At 46.6% G+C, this 26,502-nt stretch overlaps 1 long non-coding RNA gene across 2 annotated transcripts; it reads left to right on the forward strand.

The window, feature by feature from the left end:
- The first annotated feature begins 9,345 nt into the window (after positions 1 to 9,345).
- On the forward strand, positions 9,346 to 23,098 carry LOC119961243. 2 transcript variants are annotated; one of them, XR_005459625.1, is made up of 4 exons: positions 9,346 to 9,397; positions 10,619 to 10,725; positions 16,574 to 16,666; positions 23,055 to 23,098. It is a non-coding gene; the product is annotated as an uncharacterized LOC119961243 (long non-coding RNA). The 2 variants fall into 2 exon arrangements; XR_005459626.1 differs by lacking the exon at positions 23,055 to 23,098 and adding an exon at positions 19,056 to 19,093.
- Positions 23,099 to 26,502: the final 3,404 nt, after the last annotated feature.

Raw genomic sequence — 26,502 nt, forward strand, 5'->3', positions numbered from 1 at the left:
CCAACAGTGAGGATTCAACACCTGTACTGGCTGGGTTTATTCATGAAGGCCCGGCCTTCTCAACCAGGCCCATAGCCTGAGGTGGTGCTGACCCTCGGTTAAATTACCTCCCAGTCAGCTCTCTCTCTGTCAAGGGGAGAGCAGCCTATGGTCCTCTGGGATTTTTGCAACTTGTATTTCACATATACAACATATATAGATTCCTTTAAGGAACAAACATCCAACAGAAAAAGTAATGTAACTGTGGCGAACAGAAAAGTTAAAGATTCCATGAGAGCCATTAGAATTCTGCAAAGGAGGACCAGAAACTGATGAGAGCAAACTGGCGAGAAACATAAAAACCACCTGGAAAAAGCTTCTACAGGAATGTGAAAAGGAAAAGATTAGCAAAGACCAATGTGGGTCCATTCCAGGCAGAGACAGGAAAGTTTATAATGGGGAGCAGAGAAACTAAACAATGTGTGTCTGTCTTCACAGAGGAAGATACAGAAATAGCCCCAAAACACCAGAGAACCAAGGGACTGGCAGAGATAGTAGTGGTGAAAAAGTAGCACTGGAAAAATTAATGGGGTTGGAAGTGAATAAATCCCCAGAAGCTGATGATCTACATCCCAGAGGTGTTGAACGAGGTGGCTGTAGAGATCTCTATTCCTCATTCTAAATTCCTCCTGACTCTATCTGGAATGGACAAACCTTTGAGCCAAACATAAGAACTAAGAGCAGGAGTAGGCCATCTGGCCCCTCGGCCTGCTCCGCCATTCAATGAGATCATGGCTGATCTTTTGTGGACCTCAGCTCCACTTTCCGGCCCGAACACCATAACCCTTAATCCCTTTTATTCTTCAAAAACATCGATCTCTTTGCCTTAAAAACACTTTAATGAAGGAGCCTCAACTGCTTCACTGGGCAAGGAATTCCATAGATTGACAACCCTTTGGGTGAAGAAGTTCCTCCTAAACTCAGCCCTGAATCTACTTCCCCTTATTTTGAGCTATGTCCCCCCAGTTCTGCTTTCATCACCCGCAGTGGAAACAACCTGCCCACATCTATTCCTATCTATTCCCTTCATAATTTTTAATGTTTCTATAAGATCCCCCTCATCCTTCTAAATTCCAACGAGTATAGTCCCAGTCCTACTCAACCTCTCCTCATAATCCAACCCTTCAAGCTCGGGATTAACCTAGTGAATCTCCTCTGCACACCCTCCAGTGCCAGTATGTTCCTTTTTACGTAGCCATAGAAACTTTTACAGTCCATTTTTAATGTATTTTGCTAGTTCACATTCTATTCTATTCTCCCTTTTTGTTTTCCTCGGTGTCTTGGTTGAAGAACTGAAGTAATCCTCGGGAATGAATCATCACTTTGGACAGGTTCTGAGACAATTAAGTTTCGATTTATAAGGCAGAGTAACTATAATCGTGGAGTGTTTCTAGATTGTGAAAAGGGCAAAGTTCTAGTTTATAGTTTAATGTGTAGGGATCTGACTTAAAGTAGCTTATAGTTGTTTGTTTGTTGTATTAAAACTCATAAAACCTAAAGTCATGTCGTGTGATCCTTTAATTTGTTGACTGGGAGTTTGATTTTTTCTAAGAAGTTGCTGACCTTTATGGGGGGCCAAATCCACAATTTTTGTTTTCCTATTTGAGCCTCGGGCACCTTTCTGTCTCTATTGCTCATGTCACTGACAGCCAGGTGATGGAGCTGAGGGCTGAATTTAGCTGAGAATAACGGGGCCTGTTCCCAGTTGGGAAACTGCCATGGGCGTCGCTATTAGAGACAGGAAGGTGCTGGAGGCCTGACTAGGACTGCACCTCCAACCAATCAGGGTTCAGGGCAGGGAGGGTGACCGTTCTGATAGTGACGTGACCCCAGGGTTCAGTGCCCCCGTATCCAAAGCGGGGAGTCACGGTGACAGGGTACAGAGGAGCTGAAGGGAAACCATTTGGGTCCAGAACATTGTGAACATCCTGTTACTCTGGTTGTCCTTTGATCCTCAAGTAATTTTCCGTCAGTTTTTTTAACCATGTTCTATTTCATTCAATAAACTTTAAAACAGAAAATATTTGAATTTGTTGGGCTTTTCCTGATTAAAATTGTTCACTTTCGGGAAAGTGGGTGAGAGGGGTTGACAGGCTCTTTAACAGAAAGTGAGTCCGTCTAAGGTAATTGGCAAAGGAGCCAGAGGGGCAGAGGAGATTGAATTTTCTTTTGACACAGTGTTTGAAAATGGGTTCAGGGAATCAATCGTGATTGACTAATTTAGCAAGATGCTTGAGGAAGTAACAAGGGATGTCAATAAAGGGAAACATGTAGATGTGCTTTAATCTGGATTTCCAGAAGGTATCTGTACCTGTCCTGGGACTGTTTGATGGGGACAGTGCAGAGGACCATTTACAATGTACCCAACCTTGTGCTATACCGATCATGGGAGTGTTTGATGGGGAAAGCATCGAGGGAGATTTACTCTGCATCTAAACCATTTTGTATCAGCCTTGGGGGTGTTTCATGGGCAATGTAGAGGGAGCTGTGGCTGGAACTGATTGAGAATGGTTTCAAGCTGGCACTTAATACTCAGATTTCCCAGTACAGACACCCTTCACTTAAAATAACATTTCATTCAGTGATCAGAGAAACCATCACCAGTTCCCCCAATTGACCCCCCCCCCCCCCCCCCCCCCCCCCCCCAAACACACCGCAGGCCCAGAGGGACAGTGAGAGTCCTGAATATTGTTGTACAGTCTGCTTGATATTTCATATACGTCTTTTTCTATTCCATAGAATCTCTACAATGCAGAAGGAGGCCATTCAGCCCATCGGGTCTGCACTGACCCTCCAATATGGCACCACACTCAGGACCCCTCCTTCACCCTATCCCCAGAACCCAACCTAACCTTTCGACACAGAGGGGAAATCTCGTATTATGGCCAATCCACCTAACCTGTGCATCTTTGGACTGTGGGAGGAAACTGGAGCACCCAGAAGGAACCCACGCAGACACGGGGAGGAAGTGCAAACCCTACAGAGTCACCCAAGGCCGGAATCGAACTCCCTCCCTCTGATCTCCAGTCAGCCTCTGTTCGAATGAACAGAGCCCCAGTTTCTCTAATCTGTCCTGGTAACTAAATCCTCTCTTCCCTGGGATCATCTCAGTGAATCTCTTCTACACCCTCTCCATGGCCTTGACATCCTTCCTGGTGTAAGATCCCCAAAACCTGATCTAATATTCCAACTGCAGCCTAACCAATGATTTGTACAGGTTTACATGACCTCTGTCCTTTTGTACTCCACACCCAGAATTATAAACCTTGGATCCCATGTGTTTTTGAAACACTTTATCAACTTGTCCTCCCACATTTAAACATTTGTGTATCTGAACTCTTTTTAGGGTTTTGGAGATATTAACATAACATGGCTGAAATACATTGACATCTAATGTCTGATATAATGTGTTATGGGACAGAGAAGTTTAGTCTGAGTTAGAAACTCAAACAGGCGCTTCATTGCAGACAGGTCACCATGGAAATGCTGATCAGACATTCCTGCACTGCAGACAGGTCACCATGGAAACGCCGGTAACACATTCCTTCATTGCAGACTGGTCACCATGGAAACGCTGATAAGACATTCCTTCACTGCAGACAGTTCACCATGGAAACGTTGATAAGACATTCCATTCCACAGAATCCACTCATTGGAAACTCTAATCGGATCGGGGAGAGGGACAGATTTTGTCTGTTATTAACCTCAACATAAACTTAAACCAGAGCGAATAATGGAACAGATTAAATTCTAATGTGTGATGTTTTCGCTACAGTAATGGAATTATCAGAAATAATAGAATTAACAGGCAGGGTAGTTTAGGGAAAATGAAGAAATTACTGAAGAAACGTAACTGCTGGGAACCAAGAATGTGTCCTTGTAAATCACAGATTAGAGAAATTCCTGCTGTCTTTTCCTCACTTGCTGCATGAACTGTGTTCCGTACTGGCCACCAAACCTCAGGAAAGATACATTGCACTTGGAAACAGTCCTGTACAGATTGACCATGATGAAGTGAGGCTGGTGAACTGAGTGAATCCCTTCCCACACACGGAGAACATTAACGATCGCTCCTCAGTGTGAACATGTCGATGAATCTCCCGGTCTGATTAAATCTATTCCACAATCCCCAGATTTCCAAGGTTTCTTCCAACGTGACTACATATTGTTCGAAAGGTCAGACCATCGGCTAAAACGTCATCCACATTCCAAACACGGGAACTGTTTCTCCCACATTGAACAGGGTCTTTGAACAAAGAACAATACAACACAGGAACAGGCCATTCGGCCCTCCAAACCTGTACCGGTCATGATACCAATCGTTGCCAAAACGTTCAGCACTTCCTTGTGCTGTATCCCTCTATACCCATCCTATCCATGTGTTTGTCAAGATGCCTTTTGAACGTCATTAATGTATCTGCTTCCACAACCTCCCCTGGGAATGCGTTCCAGGCACTCACCACCCTCTGCGTAAACAAACCTGCCTCGCACATCTCCTCTAAACTTTGCCCCAGAGACCTTCAACCTATGCCCCCTGGTGACTGATCCCTCCACCCTGGGAAAGAGTGCCTGCCCATCCATTCTATCCATGCCCCTCATAATCTTGTCGACCTCTTTCAGGTCACCCCTCAACCTCTGTCTTTCTAACGAAAACAGTCCGCGTCTATTCAGCCTCTCCACATAGCTAACGCCCTCCAGATGAGGCAACATCCTGGCAAACCTCCTCTGCACCTCTCCAAAGCCTCCACATTCTTCTGGTACTCTATCAACCAGAATTGTGGACAATACTCCAAGTGTGGCCTTACCAAGGTTCTATACAACTGCAGCATGACTTGCCAGTTTTTATACTCAATGCCCTGTCCAATGAAGGCAAGCAATCCGTCTGCTTTCTTGAGTAACTTGTCTATTTGTGCTGCCAACTTCAAAGATCTGTGCACATGCACACACAGCTCTCTCTGACTTTCTATATTCCTCTGAGTTTTGACATTTACAGTATATTTCCCGTCATAATATTATAATATTCTCTTTATGAAATGAAATGAAAAATGCTTATTGTCACGAGTAGACTTCAATGAAGTTACTGTGAAAAGCCCCTAGTCGCCACATTCCGGCACCTGTCCAGGGAGGCTGGTACGGGAATCGAACCGTGCTGCTGGCCTGCTTTAAAAGCCAGCGATTTAGCCTTGTGAGCTAAACCAGCCCCTTTAACCAGTAATGCTACTCCCCCACCACTTTTACATCCCTCTCTATCTCTCCTGAAGCATCTGTATCCTCCAACATTCAGTTGCCAATCCGGCACTTCATTTAAACAGGTTTCTGTGATAGCCGCAACATCGTAATTCCAAGTTATAATAAGTGCTCTAAGTTCATCTGCCTCCCCGCTATACTTCTGGCGTTGAAACAAATACTCTTCAAAACGCTATGTTTGAGCAGACAGGGTGATGTTGTTCTCCAATTCCCCTTCAGTTATTACACCTTCTGCGCACTGGTTCCCAACCCCATACTAGTTTAAATCCTCCCGAGTGACTCGAGCAAACCTCCCAGCCAGGATATTGGTTGCTTCAGTATTCACGGGAGAGAGGGACCTTGTTGCTCATGAGAGCAGTGTGAACCAGGTTGATAGACTCGAACAGGTTGACATTAAGGAGGATGTGCTGGAAATTTTGAAAAGCATCAAGATAGATAAGTCCCCTGGGCCTGACGGGATATAACCAAGGTTACTACAGGAAGTGAGGGAGGAGATTGCTGTGCCGTTGGCGATGATTGTTGTGTCCTTGCTCTCCACTGGAGTAGTACCAGATGTTTGGGGGGAGGCAAATGTTGTTTCCTTGTTCAAGAAAGGGAATAGGGAAATCCCTGGGAATTACAGACCCATCAGTCTTACGTCTGTAGTGAGCAAATTATTGGAAAGGATTGTGATAGGTAGGATTTATGATTACTTAGAAAACCATAGTTTGATTAAAGGTAGTCAGTCATGCATCACAAGCCTCATTGAATTCTTTGATGATGTGACAAGACACATTGATGAAGGTCGGGCAGTGGATGTGGTGTATATGGATTTCAGTAAGACATTTGATAAGGTTCCCCATGGTAGGCTCATTCAGAAAGTTAGGGGGCATGGGATACAGGGAAATTTGGCTGTCTGGATACAGAATTGGCTGGCCAATAGAATACAGCGGGTAGTGGATGGAAAGTATTCTGCCTGGTGGTCGATGACCAGTGGTGTCTTGCAGGGATCTGTTCTTGGACCTCTGCCCTTTGTTGTTCTTATAAATGACTTGGATGAGGAAGTGGAAGGCGGGTTAGTACGTTTGTCGATGACACAAAGGTTGGGGAAGTTGTAGATAGTGTTGGGGGCTGATGCAAGTTACAACAGGACATTGACAGGATGCAGAGCTGGGCTGAGAAGTGGCAGGTGGAGTTCAACCTAGATCAATGTGAAATGATTCATTTTGGAAGGTCGAATTTGAATGCTGAATACAGCGTTAAAAGGCAGAATTCTTGGAAGTGTGGATGAACAGAGGGATCTTGGGGTCCACATACACAGATCCCTCAAAGTTGCCATCCAGGTTGATAGGGTTGTTAAGAAGGCATATAGTGTGTTGGCTTTCATTAACAGGGAGATTGAGTTTAAGAGCTGCAATGTTTTGCTGCAGCTTTATTAAACTCTTGTTTTTTTTTTTTTATAAATTTAGATTACCCAATTATTTTTTCCAATTAAGGGGAAATTTAGCATGGCCAATCCACCTACTCTGCACATTTTTGGGTTGTGGGGGCGAAACCCACACAGACACGGGGAGAATGTGCAAACTCCACACGGACAGTGACCCAGAGCCGGGATTGAACCTGGGACCTCAGCGCCGTGAGGCGGTTGTGCTAACCACTAGGCCACCGTGCTGCCCCTATTAAACCCTTGTTAGACACACTTGGAATATTGTGTCCAGTTCTGGTCGCCTCATTATAGGAAGGATGTGGATGCTTTGGAGAGGGTACAGAGGAGATTTACCAGGATGCTGCCTGGACTGGAGGGCATGTCTTATGAAGAAAGGTTGAGGGAGCGAGGGCTTTTCTCACTGGAGCGAAGAAGGAAGAGAGGTGACTTGAGAGAGGTGTACAAGGTGATGGGAGGCATGGATAGAATGGATAGCCAGAGACCTTTCCCCAGGGTGGAAATGGCTATCATGAGGTGACATAATTTTAAGGTGATTGGAGGAAGGTATGGGGGACATGTCAGATGTAGGTTCTTTACACCGAAGGTGGTGGTTGCGTGGAATGCACTGCCAGCAGAGGTGGTGGAGTCAGAGTCATTCGGGACTTTTGGCATATGGACATCAGTAAATTGAAGGGTGTAGGTTAGGTTGATCTTAGATTAGGAGAAATGGTCGGCACAATATCGTGGATGAAGGGCCTGTCCTGTGCCGTACCGTTCTATGTTCTAAACTCTTCCCAGTCATTATGGTCAATACGTATTATATAAGTGGGGAGTGAACAGGAGTGGAGTAAATTCAGAGTCAGGCAAAGCAGCACTCACTTATTAGCCTTGACCAGAACACCAGGGGTGGTATTCTCCCCTACCCGGCAGAGCAGGGGGTCCCGGCGTACCGGAGTGGCCCCAACCACTCCGGCATCGGGCCTCCCCAAAAGGTGCAGAATTCTCCACATCTTTAGGGGCTCAGCCCGCACCGGAGTGGCTCCTGCTCCGCCGGCAGGCGCGAGCGGCCTTTGGCTCCCCGCCGGCCGCCGTGAACGTCCTTTCCGCCCTGACTGCCGGAGCGAACAGCTGGCCAAAAGGCCTTCGCCGGCCGACATCAGGCCACGCGTGCGCCGGAGCATCAGCAGCTGCTGACGTCATCCCGGCACATGCGCGGTAGGGGGTCTCTACCGCCTCCGCCATGGTGGAGGCTGTGGCGGCGGCGGAAGAAAAAGAGTTCCCCCATAGCACTGGCCCGCCCGCCGATCAGTGGGCCCTGATCGCGGGCCAGGCCACCATGGGGTCAACCCCTGGGGTCCAACTGCCCTATGCCCCCCCCCCCCCCCGGACCCCAGGCCCACTTGCGCCGTCTGCTCCCGCCAGCATCAGAGGTGGTTTAAACCACGTCGGCGGGAGAGGCCTGTCAGCGGTGGGACTTTGGCCCATCGCGGGCTGGAGAATCGCCGTGGGGGGCACGCCGACCGGTGCGGCGTGATTCCCACCCCCGCCGATTCCCAGGTGGCGGAGAATTACGCCCAGCTTTTTCAGCATTGTTTATCCAGAGTTATTAAAGTTCTCGAAGGAAGGAAGCACAGGTTCAGGTGCTGATGGAGATCTGGTGCATCCTCAGTCACCAATAGTAATTATATATAAAATCGATGTCTTGAAATATATGAAGGTATGATCGATAAGTTTGCAGATGGAAAATTGTTGGTGTGGTAACTAGCGAGGAGAAAAGCCTTAAATTACATGATGATACAGATGGGTGGGTCATATGGGCAGAACAGTGGCACATGGAATTTAACCAGGAAAAGTGGTAGCTCTTGTACAGGGTCAGTATAGACATGGTGTGCCGAGTGGCATATAGAACATAGAACAGTACACAGGCCCTTCAGCCCTCAATGTTGTGGCGAGCCATAATCACCCTACTCAAACCCACGTATCCACCCTATACCCATAACCCAACAACCCCCCCCCCTAACCTTACTTTTATTAGGACACTACGGGCAATTTAGCATGGCCAATCCACCTAACCCGCACATCTTTGGACTGTGGGAGGAAACCGGCGCACCCGGAGGAAACCCACGCATACAGGGGGAGGACGTGCAGACTCCACACAGACAGTGACCCAGCCGGGAATCGAACCTGGGACCCTGGAGCTGTGAAGCATTTATGCTAACCACCATGCTCCCCTGCTGCCCCCTATGTGCTGGATCATTCTAGAAAACATTGAACATTCAGTATCATCACGAGAAAGAGGGAAGAAGATAGAGGAATTACTGATTCTGGGATTGAACCCAGTAAGAGTTTGCATCTTCTGGGGAGGAGAGAGGAAGGACCCATTGGGGGAAAAAACCTTAGGTTCTGCATTGTTCCACAGGAGAGCAGCATTTAATCATTTTGAAAAATAGTGAATAGCAGATTACCCATTGACAATAATTTGTTTGATTATTTTTATCAATTGGTAACCAAGTTATTTTTTATTTACAGTTTGGGGTGTCAATGGTGCGGCTATTACCCAACATTCACTGCGGCTGTGAATGTGCCCTAATCACTCCACAGGAGCCCAGTGCGCAGTCGCAGTGCTGGGTGAATCGAGCATGCGCAGTGCCACTGTGCTTGGAGTTCTGCGAGTGCGGGAGCGGCTGTTTGGGGCGGTGAGAGTCGGTGAGGCGGAGGGAGGAATGGAGACGGGAGCCGGGGTGGGGAGGGAGTGAAGGTTTCATAAACACCCCCTGTTGGTCACAAGGCCGGAATAAGTCCCGTGTTGGCAGCCGCGGAGCTTTTATCGGGTGCCAGGCCCAGTTCCACGGCCGCCATCTTTGATTAGCGGTGCTTCAGGATCCCGGTGAGACTCTGTTATTATTGGCCAGTCAGCCTGAACCTGTGACCGTTCTCACCACCTGAAACCGTCACAATGCCCGCGTGATTGACGGCAGCTCTGGACCAATGGGAAGAGGAGGGGCGGGACTGGAGAATTGACCTGGAGTTGTTGGTCCTCTAACCAATCGGAGTGAATGAGGGGCGGTGCAGACTCACTGGGCCGAATGGCCTCCTTCAGCACTGTAGGGATTCTATGATTCTACATTGGATCCAATGATGTGTTCACTCACACACTGTAGCCTGACTCTTATTAGAACAGACACGGTGTTACTCTCAAAGTGAGTGAATCCTTTGCTGTGTCCACTCTGGGTCCCATCTCCACTGTTATTCTCTGATTGTCCCACTGAGACTCTCACTGTTATTATTGGACAATCAGCGAGTCAGCCTGAGCCTGTGGCCACTCTCTCCATCTGGAACCGTCACAATGCCCGGGTAATTGACGGCAGCTTTCGACCAATAGGAAGAGATGGGGCTGGTCTAGAGGACCGAGTGAGGGCAGCTGGTCCTCCAACCAGTCAGAGTGAATGATGGGTGGGACCCGCTGTGATTGAAGCATGCACAGTCTGGGTAATGGCGATGTTGAAGGGCGTCTTCATAGAATCATAGAATTTACAGTGCTGAAGGAGGCCATTCGGCCCATCGAGTCTGCACCAGCCCTTAGAAAGAGAACCCGACTCAAGGCCACGCCTCCACCCTAACCCCGTAACCCAGTAGCTTGGACACTAAGGGCAATTGATCATGACCAATCCACCTAAACTGCACATCTTTGGACTGTGGGAGGAAACCGGAGCACCCGGATGAAACCCACGGAGACCCGGGGAGGACGTACAGACAGTGACCCAAGCCGGGAATCGAACCTGGAGCTGTGAAGCAACTGTGCTGCAGTGCTGCCCTAACTTTTAATACTAAGAATCAAAGAAAAAATAACTATATTATATTGGAGAAAGAAGATCTCAATACAAACACAAAAATACAATTCAAATTCTTTCTTTTCTTTTACCCCAGCAATATCCTGACAGAAACATAGGCCGGAATTCTCCGTTCACACCGCTACAGTGAATGAAGTTTTGGATGAGTGTCAAATTCTCCGTTCTGCATCAATTCCAAAATCGGTGAGAGGCGTTTAACAATATACAGGGAGCGAGAGATCGCGAGGGTGGGCGGAAACATTGTGTAAAGCTGTTGTAAGCTGCAAACCTCGGAAAAGAGACTCCGGGACCCAGTTTGTACCGAGCGGAGCTGTAGTTCATGTTCGGCTCGGGTTAACGGCCGCCATCTTTATTGGATGTGCATCAGGGCGCATGCATGTTTGTCATCTTTGTCGGGGCGATGTTTCAATGAGTGGGAGGAGCTTGTTCCCCATTGTTCAGAATGGAGAAAATTTGTCCATCAAACTGGATTAGTCTTTGAGTCCCAATGTCTTATTGATGATGCAAAGCGGTGGCAGAGATAGAAAGAAAAGGAAGCCAATCCTGCTCTCCGGATTTCACTGTCTCATTGGACATCCTGCCCCATGTGTCCAAAGCTCTGCGGCTCTGTTCAGCCACATGAAGACACAGGGTAGAAACTCTGAGTCAACACCACCCTGAAATCAGGGGACTGCTGATGACGAGGGTCAGTGTGCAGCGGGGGGCATGAGCGGTCATCCTGGACCCGGGAGCAGGAGGAGAGAATGTTGTGAATTTCTATCCTAGACTGACTGATTAATTTTGGAAACTCCTTTTCCAGGGGATTAGGAGGGGAGGATTTACAGCAAACTCAAACCAGGAGAAACGTTTATCTTTCTTGAATTTCATTTCTGGACTGACAGTGATGACTTTGAAATGAATGAATGAAATGAAAATCGCTTATTAGAACATAAGAACTAGGAGCAGGAGTAGGCCATCTGGCCCCTCGAGCCTGCTCCGCCATTCAATTAGATCATGGCTGATCTTTTGTGGACTCAGCTCCACTTTCCGGCCCGAACACCATAACCCTTAATCCCTTTATTCTTCAAAAAACTATCTATCTTTACCTTAAAAACATGTAATGAAGGAGCCTCAACTGCTTCACTGGGCAAGGAATTCCATAGATTCACAACCCTTTGGGTGAAGAAGTTCCTCCTAAACTCAGTCCTAAATCTACTTCCCCTTATTTTGAGGCTATGCCCCCTAGTTCTGCTGTCACCCGCCAGTGGAAACAACCTGCCCGCATCTATCCTATCTATTCCCTTCATAATTTTAAATGTTTCTATAAGATCCCCCCTCATCCTTCTAAATTCCAACGAGTACAGTCCCAGTCTACTCAACCTCTCCTCATAATCCAACCCCTTCAGCTCTGGGATTAACCTAGTGAATCTCCTCTGTACACCCTCCAGCGCCAGTACGTCCTTTCTCAAGTAAGGAGACCAAAACTGAACACAATACTCCAGGTGTGGCCGCACTAACACCGTATACAATTGCAACATAACCTCCCTAGTCTTAAACTCCATCCCTCTAGCAATGAAGGACAAAATTCCATTTGCCTTCTTAATCACCTGTTGCACTTGTAAACCAACCTTCTGTGACTCATGCACTAGCACACCCAAGTCTCTCTGAACAGCGGCATGCTTTAATATTTTATTGTTTAAATAATAATCCCGTTTGCTGTTATTCCTACCAAAATGGATAACCTCACATTTGTCAACATTGTATTCCATCTGCCAGACCCGAGCCCATTCACTTAACCTATCTAAATCCCTCTGCAGACTTCCAGTATCCTCTGCACTTTTCGCTTTACCACTCATCTTAGTGTCATCTGCAAACTTGGACACATTGCCCTTGGTCCCCAACTCCAAATCATCAATGTAAATTGTGAACAATTGTGGGCCCAACACGGATCCCTGAGGGACACCACTAGCTACTGATTGCCAACCAGAGAAACACCCATTTATCCCAACTCTTTGCTTTCTATTAATTAACCAATCCTCTATCCATGCTACTACTTTACCCTTAATGCCATGCATCTTTATCTTATGATGTGGAGATGCCGGCGTTGGACTGGGGTGAGCACAGTAAGAAGTCTTACAACACCAGGTTAAAGTCCAACAGGTTTGTTTCAAACACGAGCTTTCGGAGCACGGCTCCTTCTTCAGGTGAATGGAAAGGCTTGTTCCAGAAATGTTTATATAGACACAGTCAGAGATGCCCCGGAATGCGAGCACCTGCAGGCAATCAAATCATCAAAGATGCAGAGAGAGAGGTAACTCCAGGTTAAAGAGGTGTGAATTGTCCCAAGCCAGTTCAGTCGGTAGGCCTCTGCAAGTCCAGGCTTGTTGGTGGGGGCCGAATGTAATGCGACATGAATCCCAGATCCCGGTTGAGTCCGCATTCATGCGTGCGGAACTTAGCTATAAGTTTTTGCTCAGCAATTTTGCGTTGTCGCGTCTCCTGAAGGCCTCCCTCCTTTATCTTATGCATATCTTTATCTTTATCTTTATCTTATCCCTCAAAGGAGGCACTCCCTCCTTTATCTTATGCAGCAACCTTTTGTGTGGCACCTTGTCAAAGGCTTTCTGGAAATCCAGATATACCACATCCATCGGCTCCCCGTTATCTACTGCACTGGTAATGTCCTCAAAAAATTCCACTAAATTAGTTAGGCATGACCTGCCTTTAACGAACCCATGCTGCGTCTGCCCAATGGGACAATTTCTATACAGATGCCTCGCAATTTCTTCCTTGATGATAGATTCCAGCATCTTCCCTATTACCGAAGTTAAACTCACTGGCCTATAATTTCCTGCTTTCTGCCTACCTCCTTTTTTAAACAGTGGCGTCACGTTTGCTAATTTCCAATCCACCGGGACCACCCCAGAGTCTAGTGAATTTCGGTAAATTATCACTAGTGCATCTGCAATTTCCCTCGCCATCTCTTTTAGCACTCTGGGATGCATTCCATCAGGGCCAGGAGACTTGTCTACCTTTAGCCCCATTAGCTTGCCCATCACTCCCTCCTTAGTGATAACAATCCTCTCAAGGTCCTCACCTGTCATAGCCTCATTTCTATCAGTCGCTGGCATGTTATTTGTGTCTTCCACTGTGAAGACCGACCCAAAAAACCTGTTCGGTTCCTCAGCCATTTCCTCATTTCCCATTATTAAAACTCCCTTCTCATCCTCTAAAGGACCAATATTTACCTTAGCCACTTTTTTTTGTCTTATATATATTTATAAAAACTTTTACTGTCTGTTTTTATATTCTGAGCAAGTTTACTCTCATACTCTATCTTACTCTTCTTTATAGCTTTTTTAGTAGCTTTCTGTTGCCCCCTAAAGATTTCCCAGTCCTCTAATCTCCCAGCAATCTTTGCCACTTTATATGCTTTTTCCTTCAATTTGATACTCTCCCTTATTTCCTTAGATATCCACGGTCGATTTTCCCTCTTTCTTCCGTCCTTCCTTTTTGTTGGTATAAACCTTTGCTGAGCACTGTGAAAAATCGCTTGGAAGGTTCTCCACTGTTCCTCAACTGTTCCACCATAAAGTCTTAGCTCCCAGTCTACCTTAGCTAGTTCTTCTCTCATCCCCTTGTAATCTCCTTTGTTTAAACACAAAACACTAGTATTTGATTTTACTTTCTCACCCTCCATCTGTATTTTAAATTCCAACATATTGTGATCGCTCCTTCCGAGAGGATCCCTAACTATGAGATCATGAATCAATTCTGTCTCATTACACAGGACAAGATCTAGGACCGCTTGTTCCCTCGTAGGTTCCATTACATACTGTTCTAGGAAACTATCGCGGATACATTCTATAAACTCCTCCTCACGGTTGCCTTGACCGACCTGGTTAAACCAATCGACATGTAGATTAAAATCCCCCATGATAACTGCTGTACCATTTCTACATGCATCAGTTATTTCTTTGTTTATTGCCTGCCCCACCATCTCGTTACTATTTGGTGGCCGATAGACTACTCCTATCAGTGACTTTTTCGCCTTACTATTCCTGATTTCCACCCAAATGGATTCAACCTTATCCTCCATAGCACCGATGTCATCCCTTACTATTGCCCGGATGTCATCCTTAAATAACAGAGCAACACCACCTCCATTACCATCCACTCTGTCCTTCCGAATAGTTTGATACCCTCGGATATTTAACTCTCAGTCGTGACCATCCTTTAACCATGTTTCAGTAATGGCCACTAAATCATAGTCATTTACGATGATTTGTGCCACCAACTCATTTACTTTATTCCGAATACTACGAGCATTCAGGTAAAGTACACTTATGTTGGTTTTTTTACCTCTGTTTTGAATCTTAACATCTCCAGTTTTATTCCTTTTGTTATTACTGGGCCTATTCACTGTGCTCCCCTCAGTCACTGTACCTTGTACTGTCGCCCTTATGGATTTCTGACTATGTCTTATCTGCCTTGCACTTTTCCCCTTACTTCCTTTTGTTTCTGTCCCTGTTTTACTACCTTCCAACTTCCAGCATTGGTTCCCATCCCCCTGCCACATTAGTTTAAACCCTCCCCAACAGCTCTAGAAAACACCCCCCCTAGGACATCGGTTCCAGTCCTGCCCAAGTGCAGACCGTCCGGTTTGTACTGGTCCCACCTCCCCCAGAACCGGTCCCAATGCCCCAGGAATTTGAATCCCTCCCTCTTGCACCATCTTTCGAGCCACGCATTCATCCTTTCTATCCTGACATTCCTACTCTGACTAGCTCGTGGCACTGGTAGCAATCCTGAGATTACTACCTTTGAGGTCCTACTTTTTAGTTTAACTCCTAACTCCCTGAATTCCGCTTGTAGGACCTCATCCCGTTTTTTACCTATATCGTTGGTGCCTATGTGCACCACGACAGCTGGCTGTTCACCCTCCCCCCCCCCAGAATGTCCTGCAGCCGCTCCGAGACATCCTTGACCCTTGCACCAGGGAGGCAACATACCATCCTGGAGTCTCGATTGCGCCCACAGAACCGCCTGTCTATTCCCCTTACGATCGAGTCCCCTATCACTATAGCCCTGCCATTTTTCTTCCTGCCCTGCTGTGCAGCAGAGCCAGCCACGGTGCCATGAACCTGGCTGCTGCTGCCTTCCCCTGGTGAGCCATCTCCCTCAACAGTATCCAAAGCGGTATATCTGTTTTGCAGGGAGATGGCCGCAGGGGACACCTGCACGGCCTTCCTACTCTTGCTCTTTCTTTTGGTCACCCATTTTCTAGCTCCCTCAGTAACCTTCACCTGCGGTGTGACCAACTCGCTAAACGTGCTATCCACGACCTCCTCAGCATCGCGGATGCTCCAAAGTGAGTCCATCCGCAGCTCCAGAGCCGTCAAGCGGTCTAACAAGAGCTGCAACTGAACACACTTCTTGCACGTGAAGGAGCCAGGGACAGTGGACGTGTCCCTGAGCTCCCACATCGCACAGGAGGAGCATGACACGGGTCTGGGATCTCCTGCCATGTCTTAAACCCTTGGTAAACTTAAACAACTAGAATTTCAAAATAAAAATAAATAAATTAGACAATGAAAAGAAAAAGAGAGACTACTTACCAGTCACTTACCAGGGTTAAAAAGCACCTCCTCACACTCTGCACCGAATTACCTCACTGCACCAAATTACCAAGTTTAAATCTCCCACTCTGTATGAGTCTCACTCCGGATGTGTCTCCTGGAAAAGTGCTCGCTTACTGTGTGCGCTCTCTGTCTGTCTTTTATACAGACCTCAGCTAACCGATGACTCAAAAAAAAACTTAACTTCAAAGAGAATAATACAATGTGCCCCTAAACAGGCCTCAACAGGCCTCAGGTGATTGTCACGAGTAGGCTTCAATTAAGTTACTGTGAAAAGCCCCTAGTCGCCACATTCCGGCGGCTGTCCGGGGAGGCTGGTACGGGAATTGAACCGTGCTGCTGGCCTGCTTGGTCTGCTTTAAAAGCCAGCGATTTAGCCCAGTGTGCTAAACCAGTGTAAACTCCTTTAACAGGGGCTTAGAAAGGGATTCGCAGACAGGAAACTCACAACCAATCCTCACATCAAATTCGGGTTATCAGGATCTGGAGATTGTCGACCTTTGTGTGTAAGCATTGCGTTCCATATCGTTATCACTCACTGAATAAAATGTCTACCTCCTATCTCCCCTGTAGATCTTGTTCACAATCTAAAATCTGTGTCCGTTTTACAATCTACTGATGGGAACAGTTTATAAAAATCTGTTGCTGGGTTTGCCGTTGTTGTTTCTGATGCCTGGGTCGATGCCGGTGGTCCGTCTGGTTTCATTCCTTTTTCATGTTTTTGTTGTGGTTGAATCAGCTTGGACCAGTCCATTTAGGGTCCAGAACACAATTGAAGTCCCCTCCAAGTATCAATTGATCTGGATCCAGGTCTGGGATGGATTCCAACAATTTTTTGCAAATGTTTCTATGAGATCCCCTCATTAAGAAAAAGATAGAGAAGCAGAATTAGGCCATTCAGCCCATCAAGTTTTGGAGTTTGCTCTGCCATTCGATCATGTCTGATATCTTTCTCATCCCCATTCATCTTGTATTGTAGCTCTCTTGAAATGAATGCGAACATTGCATTTGCCTTTCTAGCTGCCAACTTTCCTTGATGTGTTTTGGGATGTGGGTGTCGCTGGCTGAGCCGGCATTTGTTGCCCATCCCTAATTGCCCTGGAACTGAGTGGCTTGCTGGGCCATTTCAGAGGGGGGCAGTTTGGGAGGATGTAAGGCTGAAGTGAATAAAGGGGATAATGGTGCAAAACAACACTGGGTGACAATGAGATAAGTAAATAAACTAATAGGACAAGAGATGAAATAAAAGGCAGGTCCAGGTGAGGTATAAATGGCAACAGCAGAACCCTTACCAGCACCAACTGTCTAAAAATATCGGAGTGATGATTCTAATCTGAAATTACTGAAATGAATGTTGTGTCTGGAAGGTCAGGAATTGCCTGATCAAGTATGAGGTTCTGTTCCTCGAGTTTCCTTTGAGCTTTATTGGAGCAGTGCAGGAGGCCGAGGGCAGAGTGGGAGTGGGGCGGGGAATTAAAATGATCAGAAGCTCAGGATTATGTTTGCAGACTGAATGGTGATGTTCCACAGTCACCCAATCCAGATTTAATCTCCTCAGTGTAGGGAAGATCAAATCGTGAGCAGTGCATACACAACACTGGATAGCAAGAAGTACAAATAAATTACTGTCACCTGGAAAGTGTGTTTGGAATCCTGGAATGTGGGAAGGATGGCGATGAACTGGTGGTTGTTGCATCTGTTGTGTCTGCATAGAAATGATTTACAGTGATGTTCACAAGAACACAAGCAATGGAAGCGGGTGGAGACCATCTGGCTCATTGAGCCTCTGCATTTCTTGCTGGCTGTAACCTGCTCGTTCAGGCATCATTCTGGAATACTTTCCCAGTCCTTCCAGATCCATTTTATGACATGGAGACATTAGCTCCACAACCCTGTGAACGAAAATTTAGTCTCGCCAAGTGTCACCGAGCTGAAATCCAGTCTTCCTCTGACACATTATTCTTAATACCATAGCTGACAGGCTAAGAGAGAAAAAGTCAACTGTTTAGCAGTATGGGGAAGAGGCAAGTTTGTAGATGTTCTACACTGTTACAGACTCGTTGGATCTGCTTCTTCTGTCCCATCTTACATTCAGCTAATGGTAAAATGATTAAAATACTGCAACATACAGGCATTTGAGGACAATAGTGAGTTTGTCGCTGATATTAAGTAAAGTCTCCACATCACAAAATGGACTGAGAAGGACTGGAGAAGATGCAGGCAAATATATTTAAATACTGCCTGAACTGGCAGGTTATACCTGGCAAAAGGGATTGGACAGGGCATAACCTTTTCTCTGGAAAGGGGAATAAAGGATGGCCTGATCCTGTAAGATTATGAAAAGGTTTGATGTGATAGACAAGTGGAAGATGTTTCCACTGGATGAGAAGACATTTAAAGAGTCAACCACATTGCTGTGGTTTGGCCAGACCAGGTAAGGATGGCAGATTTCCTTCACTGAAGGACAGGAGTGAACTAGATGGGTCTTTACAACAACCAACAATGGTTTCATGGTCTTCAGTAAATTTTCAACAAATTCAAATTTTACCTTCTACCTTGGTGAGATTTATACCTGGATTTCTGGAAAATCATTGGGACAGGAAAGAAGATTTTTGAACATTTCTCTTCAGCGGATATAAAAATATTGAAAATGGGATAAAGGATGTTTGACTGCCAGTCAATCACTGTCCTGTAAGGTAATGAGTCCTTTTGCTTCCCAGTTGGCCGAGGAAGGCAGTGTGTCACAAGGATGGATGTGTTGACCGATTAATGGCTGGAGGATGGGGGCAGGTCATGTGATCAAACCTCCAGGAATACATTTAATCAAAGTTGGCGAGGAGAGAATGTTGTGAATTTCTATCCTAAACTGACAGTGAAGTTTCTGTAAATTTACAGGATACTGGAAGTGGAGGTTTAACAGACGGGAAACGCAAACCAAACGTCACAACGCGATCTGACAGTCACTCGATTCATCAGAACCTGAATATCAGCAGCATCTGGGTGTGGAAGGTAAAAGGTTTGTCTGTTCTGTCTGTGAGGGAAGATTTCAGGTCTCAGTGTGACTGGAAAAGCCCCGAGATTCACAAACCCTGGTTAGACCAAACCTGGAGAACTGTGTTCAGTTCTGGGCAACAAACCTGAGGAAGGATAGAATGGCCTCGGAGGGAGTATAGCACAGCTTTACCTGAATGATATCTGAACTCTCCAGGGTTAAATTATAAAGCGAGATTAGACAGAAATGTCAGAGTCAGCTGTCAGCACGGTGGCGCAGTGAGTAGCACTGCTGCCTCACAGCGCCGAGGTCGCAGGTTCAATCCCGGCTCTGGGTCGCTGTCCATGTGCAGTTTGCACATTCTCCCCGTGTTTGCTTGTGTTTTGCCCCCACAACCCAAAGATGGGCAGATAGGTGGATTGACTGCACTGAATTGCCCCTTGATTGGAAAAAAATGAATTGGGTACATTAAATTTATTTTTTAAAAATAGAAAAAGGGCAGAGAAGAGCATTCGGTCCATTGAGTCCATGCTAGCTCTAATCAGCACGGTTAGCACTGTTGCTTCATAGCGCCAGGGGCCCGGGTTTGATACCCGGCTTGGGTCGCTGTCTGTGCGGAGTCTGCATGTTCTCCCCGTGTCTGTTATGGGTTTCCTCCGGGTGCTGCGGTTTCCTCCCACAAGTCCCGAAAGATGTGCTTGTTAGGTGAATTGGACATTCTGAATTCTCCCTCTGTGTACCCGAACAGGAGCCGGAGTGTGACGACTTGGGGATTTTCACAGTAACCTCATTGCAGTGTTAATGTAAGCCTACTTGTGACACTAATAAATGTTATTATTATCTGGAGCAATCCAGTCAGAGTTATTCTCCTGCTCTATCTCTGTACCCTCACCGGTTTATTTCTCTCATGTTTCTATCCAATTAAAAAAAAAAATTATTGTGTCTATTTCCAAACTCCGTCATTGGCAGCAAGTTTAAGGTCATTGCCACTGGCTGTGTAAAAACATTCTTCCTCATAGCTCCTGGACCATTTACATGCACAGATACGGAGCAACGTAGAAAATAGAAGCAGGAGGCCATTTGGCCCTTCGAGCCGGCTCCACCATTCATTACGATCAGAGCTGATTAGGCTCAATAGCCTAATCCCGCTTTCCCCCCATATCCTTTGATCCCCTTCACCCTACTTCTTGAAAACATGCAATGTTTTAGCCTTAAGTAGTTCCTGTGGCGACGAATTCCAAAGGCTCACCACTCTCTGTGTGAAGAAATTTCTCCTCATCTCTGTCCTAAATGGTCTACCCTGTATCCTCAGACTGTGACCCCTATTTCTGGACACACCCACTATCGGAAACATCCTTCCTGAATCTACTCTGTCTCGCCCTGTTTTTTTTCTGAGGCCTTGACAGAAATCTTTGGATCCTCACTGTCTTCAGCTGATGTCCCGGGGGACTGGAGAATAGCCAATCTTGTTCCTTTGTTTCAGAAGGGTAGCAAGGATAACTCAGAGAACTACAGGCCGGTGAGCCTTACGTCAGTGGTAGGGAAATTACTGGAGAGAATTCTTCGAGACAGGATCTACTCCCATTTGGAAGCAAATGGACGTATTAGTGAGAGGCAGCATGGTTTTGTGAAGGGGAGGTCGTGTCTCACTAACTTGATAGAGTTTTTCGAAGAGGTCACAAAGTTGATTGATGCAGGTAGGGCAGTGGATGTTGTCTATATGGATTTCAGTAAGGCCTTTGACAAGGTCCCTCATGGTTGACTGGTATACAAGGTGAAGTCACACAGGATCAGGGGTGAGCTGGCAAGGTGGATACAGAACTGGCTCAGTCATAGAAGGCAGAGTAGCAATGGAAGGGTGCTTTTCTAATTGGAAGGCTGTGACTAGTGGTCTTCTACAGGGATCAGTGCTAGGACCTTTGCTGTTCGTAGTATATATAAATGATTTGGAGGAAAATGTAACTGGTCTGATTAGTAAGTTTGCAGATGACACAAAGGTTGGTGGAATTGCGGATAGCGATGAGGACTGTCAGAGGATGCAGCAGGATTTAGATCGTTTGGAAACATGGGCGGAGAGATGGCAGATGGAGTTTAATCCGGACAAATGTGAGGTAATGTATTTTGGAAGGTCAAATGCAGTTAGGGATTAGATCACTGGAACGACGGAGTTTGAGGGGCGACCTGATAGAGGTCTACAAAATTATGAGGGGCATAAACAGAGTGGATCGTCAGAGGCTTTTTCCCAGGGTAGAGGGGTCAATTACTAGGGGGCATAGGTTTATTTAAGGGTCATCTTGACAAATACATGAATAGGATGGGATTAGAGTGGTACGGACCCAGGAAGTATTGAAGATTTTAGTTTATACGGGCAGCTTGGTCGGCAGGGGCTTGGAGGGCCGAAGGGCCTGTTCCTGTGCTGCACTTTTCTTTGTTCTTTGTTCTTTGTTCAATTTAGAGTACCCAATTCATTTTTTGCAATTAAGGGCCATTTTAGCGTGGCCAATCTACCTACCCTGCACATCTTTGGATTTGTGGGGGTGAGACCCACACAAGAATGTGCAAACTCCACACAGACAGTGACCCGGGGCCGGGGTGGAACCTGGGTCCTCGACGACATGAGGCAGCGGTGCTAACCACAGCGCCACCCACTTTTTATACGTTTCTGTGAATCCCCCCTCATTCTTCTGAACTCCAGCGAATACAATCCTAACCAAGTCAATCTAATCTGCACACCTTTGAACTGTGGGAGGAAACTGGAACACCTGGAGGAAACCCACACAGACAGGGGGAGAACGTGCAAACTCCGCACAGACAGGGTGGGAATTCAACCTTGATGCTGTGAGGCAGCAGTGCTAAGCACTATGCCACCCCTTGTCTTGCAACCCTCAAGAGAAAAACAAATCCTTATCTCCATCTGAAATGGGTGACCCCTTACTTTGCAACAGTGACCCCCTTGTTCCAGATTCTCCCACAAGAGGAATCATCGTCTCCACATCCACCCTGTCAAGTCCCCTCAGGATCTTATATAGTTAAATCCAGGTTTTACCCAAAACTTTAAATCTGTGTCCCGACTGCTTGTACGATCAGTGAATGGAAACAGAGTTTCTTTGTCCACCCGATGGAAATCTGGCATAATCTTGTGTCCCTGAATCAAATCTCCTCTCAACCTCCTTTGCTGGATCCAGTCTGGTAAATTACCTCTGCACCTTCTCCAAGAACCTTCACATTCTTCCTGAAGAGTGGTGACCAGAGCTTTATGAAGATTCATCAAATAGAATTAGAACCATAGAATTCCTACATGGCAGAAGGAGGCCATTCGGCCCATCGAGTCTGCACCTATTCTCTGAAAGGGCACCCTGTCTAGGCCCACACCCCTACCCTGTCCCAGTAACCCCATAGCCCCACCTAACCTGCACATCCCTGGACACTAAGGGGCAATTTATCAAGGCCAATCTACCTAACTTTCCCTTCTTTGGACTGTTGGAGGAAACCTGAGCACCGGGTGGAAACCCACGCAGACACAGGGAGAAAGTGCAAACTCCACACACACAGTCACCAAGGCCGGAATTGAACCCGGGTCCCTGGCACTGTGAGGTAGCAGTGCTAACTATCGTGCCACCAGAAGCATAGTTCTGGTTTCATTATTACTGTTTATGAAGCTCAAGATCAAATTTGCTTTGCCAACTACTCTCTTGATGTCTTGTAGATGTACAAAATCCCTCTTCACCTCTTTCTCTCTCCTCCCAAAGAGGCCAGTTGGGTTTTATAACAATCCAGCAGTTTTCATGGCCACTTCTTTTCCCAGTGTCGACCCCACAAATGACCAGATTCATTCAGTTTCACAACCTGCCTTTGTGGGTTCTCTCTCACTCCCTATTTACTGTTTTGAATCCGTTTCACAGGGTGTTCGAAGGGGAGGCTTCAAAGTCCGGAAACTCAAACCAAGCATCATATCAGGATCTGACAGAGTCCTCAATTCATCGTATCCTGAATATCAGCAGATTTTGAACATGGAAGGAAAAAGCATCGTTCACAGTGGAGAGAAACCATACACGTGTTGTGTGTGTGGACAAGGATTCAGTCAATCATCAGGCCTCACAAGCCACAAATGCAGTCACACTGAGGAGAAACCATGGAAATGTGCGGACTGTGGGAAAGGATTCACCTCCCCATCCAAGCTCGAAACTCATCAACGCAGTCATACTGGGGAGAGACCATTCACCTGCTCCAAGTGTGGGAAGGGATTCACTCAGGTAGCCAACCTGCAAAAACACCAGCGAGTTCACACTGGGGAGAGGCCGTTCACCTGCTCTCAGTGTGGGAAGGGATTCATTAATTCAACCAATCTGCTGATACACCAGCGAATTCACACTGGGGAGAGGCCATTCAACTGCTCCAAGTGTGGGAAGGGATTCACTCAGGTATCCAACCTGCTGAGACACCAGCAAATTCACACTGGGGAGAGGCCATTCATCTGCTCCAAGTGTGGGAAAGGATTCACTCAATCTTCCGACCTGCAGAAGCACCAGCGAATTCACACTGGGGAGAGACCGTTCCAATGTCCAGACTGCGGGAAATGCTTTAAAAGTTCTGGGGAACTGATGCTCCATCAACGTGTTCACACTGACGAGAGACCGTTTAGGTGCTCTCACTGTGGGACTGGATTCAGAGAATCAACTCAGCTCACTGTACATCAGCGAATTCACACTGGGGAGGGGCTATTCACCTGCTCCGAGTGTGGGAAGGGATTCACTCAGTCATCCAGTCTGCTGAATCACCAGCGAATTCACACCGGAGAGAGACCGTTCACCTGCTCTGTGTGTGGGAAGGGATTCACTCAGTCATCCTCCCTACTGCGACACCAACGAGGCCACAAACCACAGTGAATGAATTTTGCTGTTTACTCACATTGAGGACTGAACCACGTTCATTTGGGTCTCTTTCTGCTGATAACAAACTCCAGCCCATTTACAGGGGCTAATATTCTGGCTAAAAGTCAAATAAATTAGATCTGTGTTAAATACGCAGTGTGTTGAAACTTTTTAATATCTCTGACACAAGTTAGTTCCTTTTGAAGTACTCTCGCTCTCCCCTGTCTCTTCCATCCTCATCTCCAACAAGAAGTGTGAGGAGCTTGTGGAGTTCCTTTGTGACTGAGATTGAGTAAATCCGATCAGCTGCCTCTGCTGCTTCCCTCCCTTCCACGAGCCCACCGGATCAAACTGTCTCTAAATCTCATCCTTTCCCGAGCCCTGAACCCACATCTTTCTCTAGTTTCTCTCCCATCTCCCCTCATGCCCTCTCAGAGCTCATCTTGTCCATGAGACCAAGCTCCTGCTACATCGACCCTATTCCCACTGAGCTACTGATCAGCCAACTACCCTGTGTCCATGGATATTGTCAACATTTCTCTCTCTTCAGGTACTGTCCCTCTGTCCTTCAAATCTGCCATCATCACCCTCTCCACAATAAAACAAACCCTTGACCCTGCCATCCTTACAAATTACTGCCCCATCTTCAACCTCCCTCTCCTCCCCAAACTCTTTGAACATATTGCCACCTCCCAAATCCTTGCCCATCTTTCCCAGAACTCTCATGTTTGAATCCCTTCAATCAGGTCTCTGCTCTGTCACAGTGAAATACAAGAGACAAACAGAATCTCACCCGGAGAGAACGACAGACAATCCGGGAGCTTGGATGCAAGGGTAGCACAGTGGGTATCACTGTTGGTTCACAGCACCAGGGACCCGGGTTCGATTCCCAGCTTGGGTCTGTGCAGAGTCTGCAAGATCTCCCCGTGTCTGCGTGGGTTTCCTCTGGGTGCTCCACTTTCCTGCCACAGTCCAAAGATGTGCAGATTAGGTTGAATTGTTATGCTGGCACATACTCGATGGGCTGAATGGCCTCTTCCTGCACTGTAAATTCTCTGATTCTATGAGGTGAGATTGTCCCAGGTGATGTTAAACACTCAGGCGGGAAAGACAAAAATCTACAACGTGTTTAAAGCAGCTGATTTATTTCACCAATATCCTAGAATGTTAAACTCCAGTCCCTTAGAGGTTATTATCATCAGAAACAAACTCCAACTATCAGAGTAAAAACCTCAAAGTTCTGGTACAGAGAGAGGCCATTTGGCCCATTGTGTGTGTGCTGGCTGCAGTGGAGCTATTCAGCTTAATCCCATTTTGCAGATCTCAGTCGATTGTCCTGTATGTCCCAGTCCTTCAATTGGATATCCAAGACATTTATTTTAAAGTGATCGGGGTTTCTGCTTCTATGACCCTACCAGACAGCGAGTCCTAAACTCCCACCACTGAAATGATGACGTCCTGGAAGCAACAGCTTTGCCAAAAGAAGTATCCATTCTAAAGTGCAAGGCCCATACTGAAGACAACACTGTAGAAGCACAAGGAAACACCCTTGCAGACCGAGTAGCAAAGGAAGCTGCCTCCCAGTGGGATTCTTCAGCAGAACCAAGACACATCTACAAATTGGGAGTGAGCGATTTATTACAAGATCTATGTGAAATGCAACATGTCTCTACACAAGAAGAGAAATGGTCATGGTTAGACTCGGGTATCCAGTGGTATGATGATGATATTTGAAGACAAGTTCAGACGGATAAACCAGTTGCACCACAGGCACTGATGCCATTTCTGGCCCAACAGATCCATTCATGGGGACATTTAGCCCCAGGACAGATGATGACTCGATTCCAGAAAAGTTGGTGTGGCACAGGATTCAAAAAACATACACCATTGGTAACGAACCACTGTGCAACCTGTCAAAAGAACAACTTAGGACCTATAACATCAATGCCTCAGCAAAAAGCTCCTGCCCCTGCAGGACCATTCCAGAACATCCATCACCCTTCCTGCATGCCAAAGATACACTGATGTCCTTGTAATAGTGGATACGTTCTCGAGATCAGTAAAGGCTGCTCCAGCCAGGAGGGCTACAGCCACCCATACAGCCAAAGTCCTACACAAAGATGATATTCCCAGATGGGGAGTACCAGCTAGCATTGACTCAGACAATGGAACCCATTTTACAGGTGCTGTTTGCCAGGAGGTTTGCAGGTTACTGAACATCGATTAGAATCTACATTGCCCTTATCCAGAATCATCAGGACAAGTGGAACGCATGAACCAGACTTTAAAAGAACGATTGTCCAAATACAACCAAGAAGGCAGGAATTGGATTCAAGCCTTGCCACTAGTTTTGTGCAGTTTCAGAGCAACCCCAACCAGAACCACAGGCCGAAGCCCATTTGAGGTCATCACTGGCAGACCCATGTCTCTACCAGGAACTATTGACTTAAGAAAGGCAGATTGTCATCTGATGAGTGAT

The sequence above is a fragment of the Scyliorhinus canicula genome, unplaced genomic scaffold (genome assembly GCF_902713615.1).
Source record: "Scyliorhinus canicula unplaced genomic scaffold, sScyCan1.1, whole genome shotgun sequence".
NCBI classification, from domain to species: domain Eukaryota; kingdom Metazoa; phylum Chordata; class Chondrichthyes; order Carcharhiniformes; family Scyliorhinidae; genus Scyliorhinus; species Scyliorhinus canicula.